The 18,798-nt window shown below is 47.9% G+C and overlaps 1 protein-coding gene across 1 annotated transcript in view; it reads left to right on the top strand.

Moving 5' to 3' along the window:
• LOC100556932 (zinc finger protein 850) overlaps positions 1 to 18,798 on the top strand; it is a 57,525-nt gene that overhangs the window by 16,560 nt on the left and 22,167 nt on the right. The window contains exon 2 of the mRNA XM_062976951.1: positions 14,648 to 14,817. The gene's annotated coding sequence lies outside the window, so the exon portion shown is untranslated. The remainder of the gene's footprint in view (positions 1 to 14,647; positions 14,818 to 18,798) is intronic.

Here is an 18,798-nt window from a genome sequence, read left to right as displayed (position 1 = left end):
TCCGGTCCTGAGGGAACGGACCTTGGCGAAGCCAAAAGAGGAATATAAGCCGCAATACAACCTGAAGCCTGGAATGAAGAAGGTCCGCCAAGTTGAAGGAAAATCCGCCAAGGAGGTTTTATTGAGCAATTCAGCTGAAGAGGACGCTAATAGCGATCATTCAATCTACTAGCGTAACATATGTTTCAAATAAAGTCATATTTATACAATGTTTCGGTCTGACAGCCCTTTGAATTTCCCGCCCCGCTTCCCTGCCCATCTGATCGCAGATAGGCTGAGAGTTGGAACGAGGCGGGCTTTCGTTTCCCGCCTTGCTCTGCTGGCCCAATGGGGAGCCGTTTTTTGTCCCCCCTCGGGCCAATCAGAGAGGAGGAGGCGGGAGCTATTGAAACAATGAGGTGACTGAACAGGAAACATCGGATTAATCCTGGCCCAGCCAATTTCTAAAGGAATTAATGACACCCATCAAGGATGTCCGGGGTCCTGTCACGTTCACAGATTTTAGATATGTCTTTTGGGGCATCAGACGGGAAGTGGTGATGGTTGTTGATGGGCCGTCATTGACAGCCCCACAGGGTGCCTTCCTGCGGCGTCCTGGCCTGGGATATGACAAGGTTTGCCCTGGGGGTGAGTCACCTTTAGGAATTTGGTGGCTCGCCCTATATTGTCCATGCGATCGGAATGAGATTGGATTAAACTGTGGCAGATTATCCTTTTGTTTTTGGGAAGGGAGGTCTGGGTCATAGGGCTAGAGTTCATGTTGGGGTCATAATATTTCCCATTTGATTTCGTGATCTGACAATTATATGGGATAAAATGAAAATAAAAAATAAAATTGGAACATAAACCCTGCTGGGAAGAATACATATTTTCCAGGGATCCCAAAGAGTATAAATACATATAGGCAGATATATAGATAAAGGAGGATCCATAAAGGTGGGTGACATTGCATAAAGGGGAATCATGAATGGTATAAGCAATAGAAAACATTTGATAAGGACGAAGTTCACAACATCTGGGGAACCCGATATGGAGATTCATAAGAGTGGAGTTCTAGCAGCATACTTTCACAATCCATGAAGTTAGCCCAACGATTAGAAATTCATACAACAATGAGTTAGGAGAGGGTCCAAATACATAGAATATGAAAATTCACAAATACATGAGGAAAAGGAGTTCAACTGTGATGGGAGGAATTCGTAGAGGTGGCATAGGGAAGAGGCACATGTGGGTTGCAGTCTTTGGGAGTATAGGATTTCATAAGTCCAGGGGTAGGTCTGGGGAAGAGTGTTCTTCTTCTTCATAAATCACAAAAGTATGAATGAAACGTGGAGGGCACCCGTCCGAGCACCCTTTGGCAGCTGTAGAGGGTGAGGGTCCTTGGAGAACTATATCTCCCCCGCGAGAGAGCGATCCCCCCCCATCCCCAATTCACAGAAAGGGGCTAGGGAAAACCATTCCGCGAGTCGCGGGGAGAGGAAAACCCGGGATAAAACAGCAGCTCGGCTTGAAAGGAGCCGCTGGTCCCGTTTGACAGTCAGCTGTTGAGGTGCCGAAAACTGGACCGATTCCGGTTCTGCTGGTGGTCCTCGAGTCAGGAGCCTTAGAAAGGGTTAGGTCTAAAAGAGGAGCGTTCTAGGGGTAATTTTGATAGAGATATGAGCCAATTTATATCGTCCGCCATGTTAATCTATGGCGGAGATCCTCAGCCGGAGTTAAAGGGACGCGAGAGAGAGAGGTTTCATGCAAAGGAAGGAGTCAGAGAAAAGATACAAAATAACCAGATAGAGAGTGTTATTGTAAAAATAAATGCTACTTTTATTGGGGGATTTTGTTACATGGTTCAGGGAAGGGGAAAGTGAAATGAAAGATCTCCTAATAATAGTCTGCTGCGGTCCCGTTCCGTTCCTTTTGTTTTTGCGGTCTGCGGAACTCTCTGCTGCGTTTTCAAATCAATTTGAAAGCCGGGGCGACGGTTATCAAGATGACCCTTGTCTCTGAGGACAGGTCATCACAAGCAATCTCTCGAGACCCTATTGAGGGCTCCAGCTGGACTTCTCAGGGATTTGGGAGGCAAACCATAGGGTCTGTGAGCCATCCTCCAAAGGGTGGAGAAAGGTGGCCAAAGTCCGTCAGCCGCAGTTTGGCCGTCTTGGCTCCTAAAGACGGGGAGTGGGGCTCAGTCTTCGGCTGCTCCCTCGTCTTCTTGGGACCTGCCTCCCCGTCCCTTTGGCCCCTCATTTCCGCTCAGGCCTGTTAATACTCAGAGGTTGCTACAGACTTTTCCTAATAAGAAGGATCAGAACCTTTGTAACTATAGTGGAGCAGCTGCAGTGTGTTAGATGGGCGTGTGAACAAGCCTAGTGAATAAAACAAACTGTGGGCTAGCTGCTCACTGCTGGTGCAAGTAGCTGGCGGTATTTTTTTTCTTCTTCGTGTCAGGAGCAACTTGAGTCGCTTCTGGAGTGAGAGAATTGGCCGTCTGCAAGGACGTTGCCCAGGGGACGCCTGGATGTTTTTGATGTTTTTACCATCCTTGTGGGAGGCTTTTCTCATGTCCCCGCATGGAGCTGGAGCTGATAGAGGGAGCTCATCCGCACTCTCCCCGGGTGGGATTCGAACCTTCAAGTCACTTAGTCCACTACGCCATCTGGGGGCTCCTCAGCTGGCGGTATTGACTGCTATCCACTGGTGTTGGCAGTTAGCTACTGGTGTAGCCACAAGTTGCTGCTGCTGAAGCTGGAAGCTGAAGAAGAAGAAAGCTTCTGAAAAAGGCAGGAGTGAGTGTTCGTCTCATCACGCCAGTCAAGGGCATTGTGGAACTTTATAAGGAAAGAAGCAGAATCTATCTATCTATATAAAAGGGTAATGAAATTTCGGCCTAGGACAAAACTACACATCCCAGCAACTCCAGAAAACAGTCAGGCTTTGAGACTGCAAGGCTATTCACTGCTATTCCACCTGGCCAACAATAGATTCCTATAAGCCACAGCAACGCGTGGCCGGGCAAAGCTAGTTTGTATATAAATGTAATGTTCATTTTACTATGGAGTAAACAATAAAACCACCGAACCAAATCACAACAAATTTGGCCACAAAAGAGATAGTCATCCAAAATATGTCCTTCAATCAAAAAAACCTAGAAAAATAGTCTAAATTACAGAGAATGAGGAAGAGCCTTTCTCCCCCTAACTGCCAGTTAGAAAGGTAGGCTCTGCTGCCTTTAGGCCCCGCCCTCTTCGTATCCTAGCATCTCTCTCTCGGCCAAAATGGCGCCCAGGGCAGAGGCAGAGTGCACTTAGGCCTGATCCACACTGCCTTTAAAAACAGATTATCTGATATGAACTGGATTATATGGCAGTGTAGACTCAAGGTCCTTCCACACAGCTATATAACCCATTTATAATCTTATATTATCTGCTTTGAACTGGATTATCTTGACTCCACACTGCCATATAATCCACTTCAGTGTGCATTTTATACAGCTGTTTAGAAGGGGCCTCATATAATCCTGTTCCAAGCAGATAATATAAGATTATAAACATACAGTACAATGTAATCTCTAAAACCAGGACAGTAAATAAAAAGCAACAGTCTGAAAGCAGGGAAATAGGAATTCCAGGAAGGAAACAATCAGGGCCAGCTAACACCTCCCAACAAAGGATTCCCCCAGGCAGGAAGCAGCCTGGCTTTGAAGCTGCAAGACTAATAATGCTAATCAAGGTGGCTAACTGCAGCATTAATACCTGCCACATCAAGACTATTAATTGCTATTCAAACTGGCCAACCAAGAATTCCGCAAGGTAGAAAGCGGCCAGGCTTGCAAGGAGCAAGGCTATTCAGTGCTATTCAACCTGGCCAACCAAGATTTCCCCTAGGTGAAAAAACCCCAGGCTTTGAAGCCACGAGGCTACTCCATCCCATTCAACCTGGCCAATTAAGGATAGTCCTGTTGTCGACCGCGTTTTAGGGGATCGGGCCCTTAAGGAGAGACCCGATCCGGTCCTGAGGGAACGGACCTTGGCGAAGCCAAAAGGAGAATATAAGCCGCAATACAACCTGAAGCCTGAAATGAAGAAGGTCCGCCAAGGGTGAAGGAAAATCCGCCAAGGAGTCTTTATTGAGCGATTCAGCTGAATGGACACTAGTAGCGATCATTCAATCTACTAGCGTAACATATGTTTCAAATAAAGCCATATTTATACAATGTTTCGGTCTGACAGCCCTTTGAATTTCCCGCCCCGCTCCCCCGCCCATCTGATCGCGGATAGGCTGGGAGGTTGAACGAGGCGGGCTTTCGTTTCCCGCCTTGCTCTGCTGGCCCAATGGGGAGCCGTTTTTTGTCCCCACTCGGGCCAATCAGAGAGGAGGAGGCGGGAGCTATTGAAACAATGAAGTGACCGGACAGGAAATATCAGATTAATCCTGGCCCGGCCGATTTCTAAAGGAATTAATGGCACCCATCAAGGATGTCCGGGGTCCTGTCACGTTCACAGGTTTTTAGATATGTCTTGGGGTGTCAGACGGGAAGTAAAGAAGGGTGGTGATGAGCCGTCATTGACGGGCCCCCCCAGGGTGCCTTCCTGAGGCGTCCTGGCCTGGGATATGACAATGTTTGCCTTGGGGTCGAATCACCTTTAGGAATTTGGTGACTCAAGCCCTATATTGTCCATGCGATCGGAATGAGATTGGATTAAACTGTGGCAGATTATCCTTTTGTTTTTGGGAAGGGAGGTCTGGGTCATGGGGGCTAGGGTTCACGTTGGGGTCATAATATTTCCCATTTGATTCCATGATTTGACAATTATATGGGATAAAATGAAAATTAAAATAAAGTTGGAACATAAACCCAGCTGGGAAAAACACATATTTTCCGGGGATCCCAAAGAGTATAAATACATATAGGCAGATAGGTAGATTTCAAGGAGGAAAGGGAGAATCCATAGAGGGGGGGGGTTACATTGCACAAAGGGGAACCATGGATGATATAAACAATTGAAAACATTTGATAAGAATGAGGTTTACAACATCTGGGGAACCCAATATGGAAAGTCATAGGAGTGGAGTTCAAGCAGCATGATTTCACAATTCATGAAGTTAGCCCAACGATTAGAAATTCATACAACAGTGGGTCATGAGGGTGTCCAGGTACATAGAATATGCAAATTCATGGATACATGAGGAAAAAGAGTTCATCTGTGATGGGAGGAATTCGTAGAGATGGCATGGGGAAGAGGCACATGTGGGTTGCAGTCTTTGGAAGTATAGGATTTCATAAGTCCAGGGGTAGGTCTGGGGAAGAGTGTTCTTCTCCTTCATAAAATCATGAAAGTATGAATGAAACGTGGAGGGCACCCGTCCGGGCACCCCCTGGCAGCTGCAGAGAGGGTGAGGGTACTTGGAGATCCATGTCTCCCCCGCGAGAGAGCGATCCCCCCATCCCCAGTTCACAGAAAGGGGCTAGGGATCTCTTAAAACCATTCCGCGAGTCGCGGGGAGAGGAAAGTCCGGGATAAGGCTGGAAGGAAGCGGTCGGTCCCGTTTGACAATCAGCTGTTGAGGTGCCGAAAACTGGACCGATTCCGGTTCCGCTGGTTGTCTTCGAGTCAGGAGCCTTAGAAAGGGTTAGGACTAAAAGAGGAGCGTTCTAGGGGAAATTTTGATAGAGATATGAGCCGATTTGTATCGTCCGCCATATTAATCTATGGCGGAGAAACCTCAGCCGGAGTTAAAGGGACGGGAGAGAGAGAGAGAAATTGCGTGCAAAGGAAGGAGTCAGAGAAAGATACAAAATAACCAGATAGAGAGTGTTACTGTTAAAATAAATGCTACTTTTATTGGGGGGATTTGTTACATAGTTCAGGGAAGGGGAAAATGAAGAAAAAAAATCTTTTAATAATAGTCTGCTGCGGTCCCGCTCCGTTCCTTTGGTGAGTGACCTGCGGAACTCTCCGCTGCGTTTTTAAATTAATTTAAAAGCCGGGGTTTCGGTTATCAGTCCTATGTAGAAAGCTGCAAGACTATTCAGTGCAATTCAAGCTGGCCAAACAATGATTCCCCTACAAAGGGGATTGAGGGTGCAACTCCAGCTACTCCAGAAAACAGCCAGGCTTTGAGGCTACAAGGCTATTCACTCCTATTCCAACTGGCCAACAAATGATTCCCATAAGCCACAGCAACGCGTGGCCGGGCAAAGCTAGTTGTTTATATTTTTCCTTCCTTCATATTATTACGAAGAAGACTTCTCAAGGAAAGGGTGTTTGTTTGCTTTTTCATCGAAGTGAAGATAATTGCTGTGAACTGTGTTATATATTTTTGTTATCCTTAAATGAATGAACTACAGTGTTCCCTCACTTATCGCTGGAGTTAGGTTCCAAGACCACCCGCAATAAGTGAAAATCTATGAAGTAGGGACACTATATTTATTTTGATATTTATACATTATTTAAGTAGTTATAAACTATATTAAGTCTTTATCAACCAATCGTGTGGTGCTAAATCGCCTCCTTCTCCTCCCGTTGCTGCTTGGGCTCCTTTTCTCTCCCTTTGGCTTCTCCTTCCTCCCTTCCTTAGGCTGGAAATTGTAGTTTTTTATGATTTACTAGCTGTGCCCGGTCACACGTTGCTGTGGCGAAGTCTGGTGGTATGGGAAATAAAGTATTGAGGAATTGGTGGTAGTTAAGGTCAAGGGTAAAGGTTTTCCCCTGACATTAAGTCCAGTCATGTCTGACTCTGGGGGTTGGTGCTCATCTCCATTTCTAAGCCGAAGAGCCGGCATTGTCCTCCAATGACACCTCCAAAGTCATGTGGGATGACTGCAAGGAGCTGCGTTACCTTCCCGCCGGAGCAGTACCTATTGATGCACTCACATTTGCATGTTTTTGAACTTCTGGGTTGGCAGAAGCTGGGGCTCTCTCCGCTCCCCTAATTCCAACCTTTCGGTCCAGAAGTTCAGCAGCTCAGCGCTTTAACACGCTGCGCCATCAGAGGATATTATTTCCTAAAGGTTGTGAATATACAATATTTCTGATTGGTTTTTTTGTCTGTTGGAGGCAAGTATGAATGCTGCAATTAGGAAAAATGTTTAGGATGTAATGGCCTTGCAGCTTTAAAGCCTGGCTGCTTCCTCCCTGAGTGAATTTTTTGTTGGGAGGTGTTAGCTGGCCCTGATTGTTTCCTGTCTGGAATTCCCTTGTTTTCCGAGTGGTGTTGTTTGCGATATTTTATGTGCTTCTATTGTCTGTGGCCCTGAGAAAACAGAGGATTTGCCAGACTTTGGTGATTGGAATACTTTGTTGGGAGGTTACAGCATTTATATTCCGCCCTTCTCATATCTATATATATAAAAGAGTGATGGCATCACGGCGACTCACAAAACAACAAAACTACAGGCCCCCCAACCTCGAAATTTGACAACACAACCCATCATCCACGCCTCTAGGTTGATACAACAAAAAGAAAAGAAAAATAAAGTCCTAATTAGAGGGAGAGCAATAATTTTTTTTATCCAATTGCTGCCAGTTTAGAGAGCTAATCTCTGCCCACTTGGTTTCCTAGCAACCAAGGGACAGCCAGGGTTCAATTAGGGGACAATCTGGCTCCAAGTATTCAAAAACACTAAAATCCGAATATATAAAAATTAATGTGGTATAATAAAACAGATCAATACAATCTCTAAAATCAGAACACTAAATAAAGAACAACACTCTGAAAACAGGGAAATTCCACACAGGAAACAATCAGGGCCAGCTAACACCTAGCTTCCTTTCTGGAAGAATCCTTTCTTGGGAGATGTTAGCTGGCCCTGATTGTTTCCTTTGTGGAATTTCCAATTTCCCTGCTTTCAGACTGTTGGTCTTTATTTACTGTCCTGGTTTTAGAGATTATATTGTTCTGCATTATTCTATCCCAGTAATTTCATATTAAAGTAGAATCTCACTTATCCAACATTCGCTTATACAATGTTCTGGATTATCCAACGCAGTCTGCCTTTTCATAATCAATGTTTTTGTAGTCAGTGTTTTAAATTCATTGTGATATTTTAGTGGTAAATTTGTAAATACAGTACAGTAGAGTCTCACTTATCCAACATAAACGGGCTGGCAGAATGTTGGATAAGCAAATATGTTGGATAATAAGGAGGCATTAAGGAAAAGCCTATTAAACATCAAATGAGGTTATGATTTTACAAATGAAGCACCAAAACAACATTAGACAACAAATTTGGCAGAAAAAGTAGTTCAATATGCAGTAATGCTATGTAGTAATTACTGTGTTTATGAATTTAGCACCAAAATATCACGATATATTGAAAACATTGACTACAAAAATGCGTTGGATAATCCAGAACATTGGATAAGCGAGTGTTGGATGAGTGAGACTCTACTGTAATTACTACATAGCATTACTGCGCATGGAACTACTTTTTCTTTCAAATTTGTTGTATAATATGATGTTTTGGTGCTTAATTTGTATAACGATTCCCTAATTTAATGTTTAATCGGCTTTTCCTGAATCCCTTCTTATTATCCAACATATTCACTTATCCTGCCAGCCTGTTTATGTTGGATAAGTGAGACTCTACTGTATATTGATAATATTATATTATCTGCTTAGAACTGGATTATATGAGACCCCTTCTTCACGGCTGTATAAAATGCACACTGAAGTGGATTAAATGGCAGTGTGGAGTCAAGATAATCCAGTTCAAGGCAGATAATATAAGATTATAAATGGGTTATATAGCTGTGTGGAAGGGCCTTGAGTCTACACTGCCATATAATCCAGTGCAAATTAGATAATCTGTGGAAGAAGCCTAAGTGAGGCCTAAATCTGCCTGTCCCCTAACTGAACCCTGGCTGTCCCTTGGTTGCTAGGAGACCAAGTGGGCAGAGATTAGCCCTCTAAACTGGCAGCAATTGGATAAAAAAAAATTATTGCTCTCCCTCTAATTAGGACTTTATTTTTCTTTTCTTTTTGTTGTATCAACCTAGAAGCGTGGATGATGGGTTGTTGTCAAATTTCGAGGTTGGGGGGCCTGTAGTTTTGTTGTTTTGTGGGTCGCCGTGATGCCATCACTCTTTTATATATATAGACTAGCTGTGCCCAGCCACGCGTTGCTGTGGCAAAGTATGGTGGTATGGGAAATAAAGTATTGAGGAATTGGTGGTAGTTAAGGTAAAGGGTCCCTGGGCTGAGTGGGTTGCTAGGAGACCAAGTGAGCGGAGCTTAGCCTTTTAACTGGCAACAATTGGATAAAAACAATTATTCCTCTCCCTGTAATTAGGACTTTATTTTTCTTTTCTTTTTGTTGTATCAACCTAGAGGCATGGATGAGGGGTTGTGCTGTCAATTTTCGAGGTTGTGGGGTGTTTGCTTTTGTTGTTTTGTCCACTGCCGTGATGCCATCACTCTTTTATATATCTAGATAATAGTCTTTTAGAGTTTATTGAAAAACCGCAAAACAGTGAATCCGCAAAAAGTGAACCGCGAAGTAGTGAGGGAACACTGTACTTTGTTTCTACTTTAAAGCTGTCTCGAGCAATTTTCTTTCGTCAGGACTGGACACAAAGAGTGGGCTGTTGGATCCTTCACAGGACACTTCCCAGCATTCCTGACGCTCTCCGTTGGTGTGAAATTTGCATGAACCCGCCCACTGCCTCTCCCATAACCCTTTCCGATGGCACACAGCAAACAGGAATTGATCACTGAGTGAACATACATAATAGAGAAGTTTGGGGAGAATCAACTATGATTTATAGGAATTGTAGGGACTGGGATGTATAGTTCACCTGCAATCTAAGAGCAATGGTGGACCTGGAGAACTCACTTGGCACACAGAACTCTCATGGCAAACAAAAATACTGGAGGTATTTAGAGGGTTTTCTAGGACTTGTAGTTCACCTACAGCCAAACACTGATGGACCAAAATTGGCATGCATACCCGATATGCCCACATTTGAACACTGGTAGGTTTTGAGGGGAATTGTCCTGGACATTTTGGAGTTGTAGGTCCTGGGATGTATAGTTCACCTGCTTTGCACCTATGGGTCTGGTCCAAACTTGGCAGCCATACCCGATATGCCAAAATTAGATGACTGGAGGGGTTTGGGGGGGGGGGGGGGGCTGACCTTCTTTCTGGGAGGTGTAGTTCACCCACAAGCAGGGAAACTGTGACCTCCACTAATGATGGACTGGGACTAAATTTGGCACACAGAACCCCCATGACTAGCTCAACCTCCTGGAGGTTTTGGGGGGGACTGAGTGGGAGTTGTAGTTCACCCTGCAGCCAGAGAGCACACTGAACCCCACCCATGAGGCATTCAGAGCAAACTTGCCCAACAGAACATGCAGCTTTTCAGGGTTCACCTGGCATGACGTGAGTTGTAGTTCACCCACAACCTTATGCATTTGGACAAGTAAAACACTGACTTTTTCAAATAACCTGGGCAACCACGCTGGAAAGACAACACTAATCAAAGCACATTTGACGGGCTGTGGCGCAGGCTGGTGAGCAGCCAGCTGCAACAAATCAGTCTGACCAAGAGGTCATGAGTTCGAGGCCAGCTCGGAGCCTGCGTTTGTCTCTGTCTCTGTTCTATGTCAAGGCATTGAATGTGCAATGTGTTACGCCCCGAGTCTCCTTCGGGGTGAGAAAGAAGGGCGGAATATAAATACTGTAAATAAATAAATAAATAAATAAAATACCAGACAAAAACCATACAACTCAGAATAACGTCCAGAAATAAGATATACATAGAGTCTCACTTATCCAACATAAACGGGCCGGCAGAATGTTGGATAAGTGAAAATGTTGGGTAATGAGGGATTAAGAAAAAGCCTATTCAACGTCAAATTATGTTATGATTTTACAAATCAGGCAGCAGAACATCATGTTTTGCAACAAGCCTGCCACTAGTTTGGGAGCGTGGCTGCTGCTGATTGGAGACGAAGCTGCGGATCCGGGAGGGAGGCGGGCTGCGTTGGATAATGCAGAACGTTGGAGGCGCGAAGGTTGGATAAGCGAGACTCTACTGAAAATCAATGTTACGCATTAAAAATATTTAAGACCAACTACCATTATCGATATCTATCCATAACAGGCCTGGGCAAACTTGGGCCCTCCCTCCCGCCGTCCCTCCAGGTGTTTTGGACTTCAGCTCCCAGAATCCCCGGCAGCCTGCCGGCTCTTAGAGGAGTTATTGTGGGAGGGAGGGCCCAAGTCTGCCCAGGCCTGGCCTCCAGCTATAGAATCCTCGAGTTGGAAGAGACCTCGCGGGCCATCTAGTCCGACCCCGCCGCCTAGATCTCGATCTCCCGCCCTCTTTCTGGGGCTCCGGCTACCTTCTTTTTGGGGAGCCCGCCCGCGGCCGCCATCTTTGGGCCGGGCGGAAATCGAGCGAGGCGGAGGCCTCGGTTCCCTAGAGAGGCGGAGGAGGACGTTCAAGCGGTGGGCGCTTCCGCCCGAGCTCACTTCCGGAGGAGGAGGCGGGAAAGGCAAGGCCTTAATGGCGGCGGGAAGGAGAGGCCTTTCTGAGGGAGAGAGGAGGACGGCGCCGGAGGAAGAGCAGCGAGGTGAAGGGCGGGGAGCGGGGCCCGGAGCCCGGAGCCGGCCGCGGGAAGGGGAGGGGAGGGCCTCTCTCGGGGGGGGGGGGGTCTTGGTGGGCCTGCCTTCCTTCCGCCACCTCCCCGCCGCCGCCTTCTTCTCCCGGAAGGGCCCCCAGGAGAGGCTTCGGCCTCACGAGCGCAGACCCCCCGCACACCCGCCCGCCCTTGGCGAGGAAGGCCTGCGGCCTGGCCACACCCGAGGGATCTCGCTCAGGAAGGCGATCTGTCTGTCTGACTGGCTGTCGGTATCTATCAGTCTATCTATAGCAGGGGTCCCCAAACTAAGGCCCGGGGGCCACATGCGGCCCATCGAAGCCAATTATCCGGCCCCCATGGCACACGGGCAGAAGGGGGTTGGGCTAAATGACCCAAGGGGTCTCTTCTTCTCTTACAACCATTATTATTATTATTATTTGAAACACAACAAGATGAGTCCACACAGACATTCTGCTGGCTGTTGTACTGGATCACATGCCAGACACTTCCCAAGTGTCTAGGACTGTGTGATGTATCAGTGAATAATGCGTGCAGATCCCCGTAAGGTGGCCTTCTGCAGCGGGCAGGTGGTAATTTTGTCAGCACCGATTGTGTTTAAGTGCAAGCCAAGGCCTTTAGGCACTGCACCCAGTGTGCCGATCACCACTGGGACCACCTTGAGTGGCTTGTGCCAGAGTCTTTGTAATTCGATCTTTAAATCCTCATATCGTCTCAGCTTTTCCAGTTGTTTCTCCTCAATCCTGCTCTCCCCTGGGATTGCAACATCAACAATCCATACTTGGTTTTTTAACATGATTGTGAGGTCAGGAGTATTGTGTTCCAAAACCCTATATTATTATTATTATTATTATTATTATTATTATTATTATTATTATTGTTATTATTAAACATTGAGACTGGGTGGCCATATGTCAGGGGTGCTTTGCTTGTGCTTTTGGTGCACAAAGGCAGAAGGGGATTGGACTCAATGGCCCAAAGGATTTCTTCCAACTCTCTTTATTATTGTTGTTGTTGTTATTGTTGTTATTAATTATTATTATTATTATTGCTCGGTGGCCAACTATAGTCCGGCCCTCCAACGGCCCGAAGGATCGTGAACTGGCTCCCTGTTTAAAAAGTTTGGGGACCCCTGATCTATAGTATACATCAGTCTTTCTATCAGTCTGCCCGTGTCTTATCCATCTGTCTATCACTCTATCTATCAGTCTATTTATTTCAAATGAAGGAAGGAAAGATGTTTTTGCCAAAGGAGCGAAGGGCTGTGTTTTGGCCTCATGCAAACACTCGGAAGCCTGGAAGACCCCCACCCCAACCCCCAGCCTCTTCCCCGTCGTGCTGAAGAGGTTGTCTTCCACCTCTTCTATGCAGCTAAACAAAATCCACATGTTCTGCTTCGATCTGAGTTATATGGCAGTGTAGACCAGGCATGGGCAAACTTGGGCCCTCCCTCCAGGTGTTTTGGACTTCAACTCCCGCCATTCCTGGCAGGCTCAGGCCCCTTCCTCTTCCCTTTCCTTTTCTGCTTAAGCAGCTGAGGGGGGGGGGGGGGGGGAAAGGAAAGGGCACGAGACTGCTAGGAATGGTGGGAGTTGCAACCCAAAATACCTGGAGGGAAGGCCCGGGTTTGCCCGTGCCAGGTGTAGACCAAGAGCCCTTCCACACAGACCCTCTCTCCCAGGATCTGATCCCAGGTTTTCTGCTCATCCCAGATTATCTGGCAGTGCAGACTCATAATCTAGTTGAAAGCAGAGAACTTCGGATAGAGGGCCTGCCTGGAAGGGCCCTCAGACAATCCAGTCCGAATCAGATAATGTGGATGTTCTGCTTTGATAACCTGGGTTATCTGGCAGTGTAGGAGGGGCCTGAGGTTTCTCTGGGCATGCCTCCTCATTACCATTTGGCCAAAGGCCTTGCTGTCTCTTTCGCCCCTCCTCCTCGCTGCCCAAAAGACACACCTTTGGTGCTTCCCAGGTTCGTTCCCTGTTTCCGGGCCTGTTTGACCTGCTGACTCCCCAAAGGGCGTTGGTTTCCTCCATCAGCTCTTGTTTTTGAGGCCAAGATTATGTGCTACGTGGACCATTTTTGAGAGCAGGCAGAGGAGGGGGTGCAACTCCCTCCAGGGCCAGATGTAGCCAGCTGTAACTCCCATGACCCCACATCTGGCAGAGGACAATTCCCGTCAGCCCAGGTCTGTCCCTTGTTGGACTCTAATCAGGCCTTGATCCAGGTGGAAGGAAGGCAGGCAGGAAGGAAAGGTCTGCTGTGAACTGGTTGGACATGTCAGCCTTTCTGTTGGGGTGCAGCTCCCATCACCCCCAGGCTGCACAGTGAAAGGGTCAGGATTGCGAGAGATGCAGGCTTCCTGTCTGTTGGGAGCCCAAGAGGGGCCCCTTCTGTTGTGGATGGGACTCATGCACTCTCCTGATGGGACGGGATTTCTGCGCATCCTCCGTCATGCCTCTTTCACCTCACCAGAATTTAAGTGGAATCATTTTAAGCTGAATCACAAAGTGACTGCATTGTTGTTACCATTATTAGGGGGTTGTAACTTCTGATTTGCTAGGAAAACTGAATTAAAGGCCTATTGGTGCAGCTGAGAATTGTTTTGGGCTTTTTAGCTGCCACATGACACTGTTGGTTCACGTTCTCCTTGTCTCCTAAGACTCCAAGATCCCTTTCCCGTGAATTGTCTCCAAGTCCAGTCTCTTCCATCCTATATCTCTGCATTTCCTTTTTATTGTCAAAGTATAGTATCACCATATCTTTCTCCCTGTTGAAATCCATGTTGTAGTTTTGGCCCCATTCTCTAAACTGTTGTGGCCATTTTGGGTCCTAATCCTGCCCCCGGGATCTTGCTTCTTCTGCACAAAGAGCCCAGGAAGGCAGAGCCCCTCCCATCCATCTTGCTTTTTGGCCTGGCTTCTGGGCCACACCGCCAGGACTTCTGCTCAAGGCCCACTAGTCATATAGGCTTTGTGCCTTTGGCTGGCAGGAGAACTTTTCTCTTCTTTTAATGTGTTCTGTGTTGTGTATTGTTTTGTAGGCAATCCCACTGCAGGCTCATTGGGTGGATACCAATCACTCTGGGACTGACACGCAACTGGCAGAGGGAGAGAGAGCCCCGAAGGACTGTGAGAGAGAGGACCACCCAGGACCATCTGGCTGGCGACCAGGCAGCCCCTGGGGGGAGCAGCGAATCAGCCTGGCCAAGAGGTGAGTTAAGTCTTGTTGTGTGAATGTCTTAGAATCATAGACTTGGAAGAGACCTCACGGGCCATCCAGTCCAACCCCCTGCCAAGAAGCAGGAAAATCACACTCAAAGCACCCCTGACATATGGCCATCCAGCCTCTGCTTAAAAGCCTCCAAAGAAGGAGCCCTGACCACACTCCGGGACAGAGAGTTCCAGTGCCGAACAGTTCTCACAGTGAGGAAGTTCTTCCTAATGTTCAGGTGAAATTACAGTTTGTCTCTTGATTGTTATGTATTTTCCGGGCTTCTTCATGTTCCAGAAGAATTCTCCCCTGACGTTTCGCCCACATCTATGGCAGGCATCCTTAGAGGTTGTGCACAACCTCTGAGGATGCCTGCCATAGATGTGGGCGAAACACCAGGGGAGAATACTTCTGGAACATGGCCATACAGCCCAGAAAATACACAACAACCCTGTCATTCCAGCCATGAAAGCCTTCGACAACATGGTTTATCTCTTGTTTGTTCCCTATTTTGTTTTCGGTGGTTTGTCCTGCATGGTTTGTTTTTAATCCAGTGTGCATGGAAACTGGGGCAGGGCGCAATACAAATGGTGCAGGGCAGAGGGAGATGCGTCACTGGGAGGCAGGAGGTCCCTATAGAGGGAGGGAGGGAGGGAGGGAGGAGAGAAAGAAGCTTAACACCTACCTCCCCTTCCTCACGCTGCCCGCCTGGGGAACTTAAAGAGTGAGCCTGGCCACCCGCAAAACCTCCCCTAGCTCAAAACCACCCAGGCCAGCCCAGTGGAAAGTAAAACACACATCCTCAGAGGCGAGGTGGCTGACATGGGATGCCTCACCAAGAGCTGGCTGGGTGATGGTTCCATCCTCCTTCTGCTTGACAGGCTTCCTGGCTGAGACTCCTCTCGGAACTAGTCTCGGGTGTTGCTGGAGTGGCCCAGGCTTTGGCTTCGGGGAGACCTCGGTGGGTGCCTCATTGAAGGCCATTTTCCCGGGTGCAGCCCAGGGAGGGGGTCCTGGTCTCCATGACGAGCGTGGGCCTTCCCCTTTGGTGTCTGGGTCTCTGCTCCTGGCAGGTCATCCCCTGGATGTGGTTCTGTCGGGAAAGTGCAGCCACTCACCCAGCAAGGAAAGCCAGGAGCAGCCTAAGGCCAAAACCGTGATTAGTCCACACAGAAGGCAAGGCAAGAGAAATGTTCCAGTGTTCCGTTCCAAGGGCCAGTTGACAAGAGGTTGTGAGCTTGGAACATACGGATGGCTCTGTGGGCGGAGTTGTCACGGGCAGATCGCTTTGTGCTCAGGACTGGCATCACAGCTACTGCCTGCCCTGCAGGGGTGGAAGGCCTATTCAGATGGCCCGTCCTCCAAGGCTCATGGGTCCTTTGAGATCCCGGGGGGCCTTAGACCAGGGAAAGGAGCCACAAGCCAACCTCATGGAAACGCCTCTGACCTACTAGAAGGCCACCACGCTAGAGATAGGATTTAGTCTAGTCTGCGCCTGCTTCCAATCCTGTGCGTGCCTCCAGCAGAGTCCTGGGGCCTGTAGTTTATGGAAGGGCTTTAGCCCTCTCGGCCAGGGAAGTCCTGGGCCTCACTCAACTTCAAGTCCCAGGAATCTGCAAGAGGTTTTGAAGTGGGACGAGGCAAGTCCCCGCCTTCCCTTCCTCTTGCCCTGCCCCCTCCTTGCCACCCATCAATCCAAGTGGGGGGGGGGGAAGGGGGGGCTTCTTCACAGCCAATGGGGTCAGCTTCCCCTCCCCTTTCTGACATTTCTAGGACCCTTCCAGCCCAGTTTCCTTCAAAGGGAGCTCTTTGTTTTGCCTCAGAAAGGAACCTGGTTGCTTTCATCATCGAAAGAGCACGCCACAGGGTACAATTCCAGATCAGGAGCCCAATACCAGCTTTTTTTTTTAATAATCTTGGTGTCTCCTCCATTTAACCCTTGCTTTCACCCCTTTTTTCTTGAGATTTTAAAGTAGCGGCTGGGTGGCCATCTGTCAGGAGAGCTTTCTCTATACTTCCCTTCCTGGCAGAATGGGGTTGGACGGATGGCCATTATGGTCTCTTCCAACTCTATGATGATCGGACTCTCTGGTGTAGACTGGCCTCAATGGTGTAGACTGGCCTCATATTCCTGTGTGGCCTCTTTTTATGGTGTGTTTCCCTTCCTGCCTCACCTGCTCCATTCTCCCCCAGGTGAGGACAAGCTCTGATGCTACAGGTGTGGACCACGGGGCCAAAAGGTATCCTGGGGAGAACTTTTCTCGCCACAAGCTCTGCTTTCTTTAGGATTTCCCTTCTGGAGGCCAGACCTAGAGATCCATGCCCTTGTTTAGTGTTCCTTGAGAGGCTGGATTATCTGCCCCCCCCCCCCCCTCTTTTTTATAGTATGAATGGCCACTTATCTCCAAAAAGGGTTGCGCTTCCCAATAGCTATGGAGGGTCTGGTTTTCCACGGTCTGATCAGTCTGTTTCTCCACAGGTTCCTCCATTTCAAGCCCTTCTATAGAAATGTGGGTCTCCGTTTTCCTTGAGGAAATGGCAGTACTGTATTTCTTTTGTCTCTCATAGCTGTTAAATCATCTTTCTCTGTCTTTCATCAGGTCGGGCCATGCCCCTATTCCCCTGAGTTTTATGGTAGTTCCCTTTACTGTCCTCAACCCTCTCAAACCCTTTCAGCCAACGTAACATGTGTCAATGTCCTAGTCAAAGGGATTGCTTGAATTAAATTAAAAAACCCATGTTGCCAGCCGTGAAAGAGTTAAAACAACTGGGTGGTAATGTAAATAAAGACAAAAAGCTGCTCAGTTAGAGCAGAAAACTTTAGAAGTGAGTTAATGAGATAAGAATCTGATTCGATGCCTTCCTGCCCCCAAACTAGTGCCTGTCACCAGTGATGGACCAGATGAGGGCCAATAAGTGGAAACTGAATCCAGACAAGACAGAGGTCCTCCTGGTCAGTCGGAAGGAGGATCAGGGTGTGAGGTCACAGCCCGTGCCGGACGGGGCCGCACTCCCCCTGAAGCCACAGGTGCGCAGCCTGGGGGTGCTCCTGGTCTCATTGCTGGACCTGGAGGCTCAGGTGTCGGCAGTGGCCAGGAACGCCTTTGCACAATTAAAACTTGTGTGACAGCTTCGCCCATACCTTGAGGCCCCAGATCTGGCTGTGGTAGTCCACACCTTAGTCACATCCAGCTTGGACTAGTGCAACGCTCTCTGTGTGGAGCTGCCTTTCAAGATAGTTCAGAAGTTTCAACTGGTTCAGAGATCGACAGCCAGATTACTAACAGGAGCCCCGTACAGGGAGAGATCCCATTCCCATGTGGCGGCAACTCCACTAGCTTCCGGCCTGCTTCCGGGCTAAATATAAGGTGCTGGTCATTACCTTTAAAGTCCTAAACGGCTCGGGTCCAGGCTACTTGGCCGATCGCATCACCTCTTACAAACCAGCCCAAGCATTGCGGTCAGCGGAGGAGGCCCTGCTCTCGGTCTCACCCTCATCCCATGTACAGCTGGTGGAAACGATAGAGAGAGCCCTCTCCGTGGCCGCCCCCCACCTCTGGAACTCCCTCTCTAAAAATAAAGCTGACCGCCTCCCTTCTCTCGTTCAGGAAACACCTGAAGACCTACTTCTGCTCACTAGCATACAGAGAGGAGGAGGAGGAGATAATGAGAGATCACTGCCGTGCCCCTGGTTGAGAACTATTTCGGATTTGGACTCTCTTAGTCCACGCCGGCCCAATGACCATTGTTTGACTACACAACCAGCCCACACTGTTTTGTGAACTCTATCTGGCTGTTGTAAATTAATGTGGATGATTGCTTAGATTTTATATAATTTTGTTTGACTACGTCTAATGTAATTTACTGATAATATAATAATAATTTAATAATAATTTTATTCTTGTACCCCGCCTCTATCTCCCCGCAGGGACTCAGGGCGGCTTACAAATGCAAAACAAGTATACATACATAAAACATCAA

Source organism: Anolis carolinensis, chromosome 3 (genome assembly GCF_035594765.1).
Source record: "Anolis carolinensis isolate JA03-04 chromosome 3, rAnoCar3.1.pri, whole genome shotgun sequence".
Taxonomy (NCBI): Eukaryota; Metazoa; Chordata; class Lepidosauria; order Squamata; family Dactyloidae; genus Anolis; species Anolis carolinensis.
Note: the sequence above shows the minus strand (reverse complement) of the source record. Positions and strands in the feature narration are given on the sequence as shown.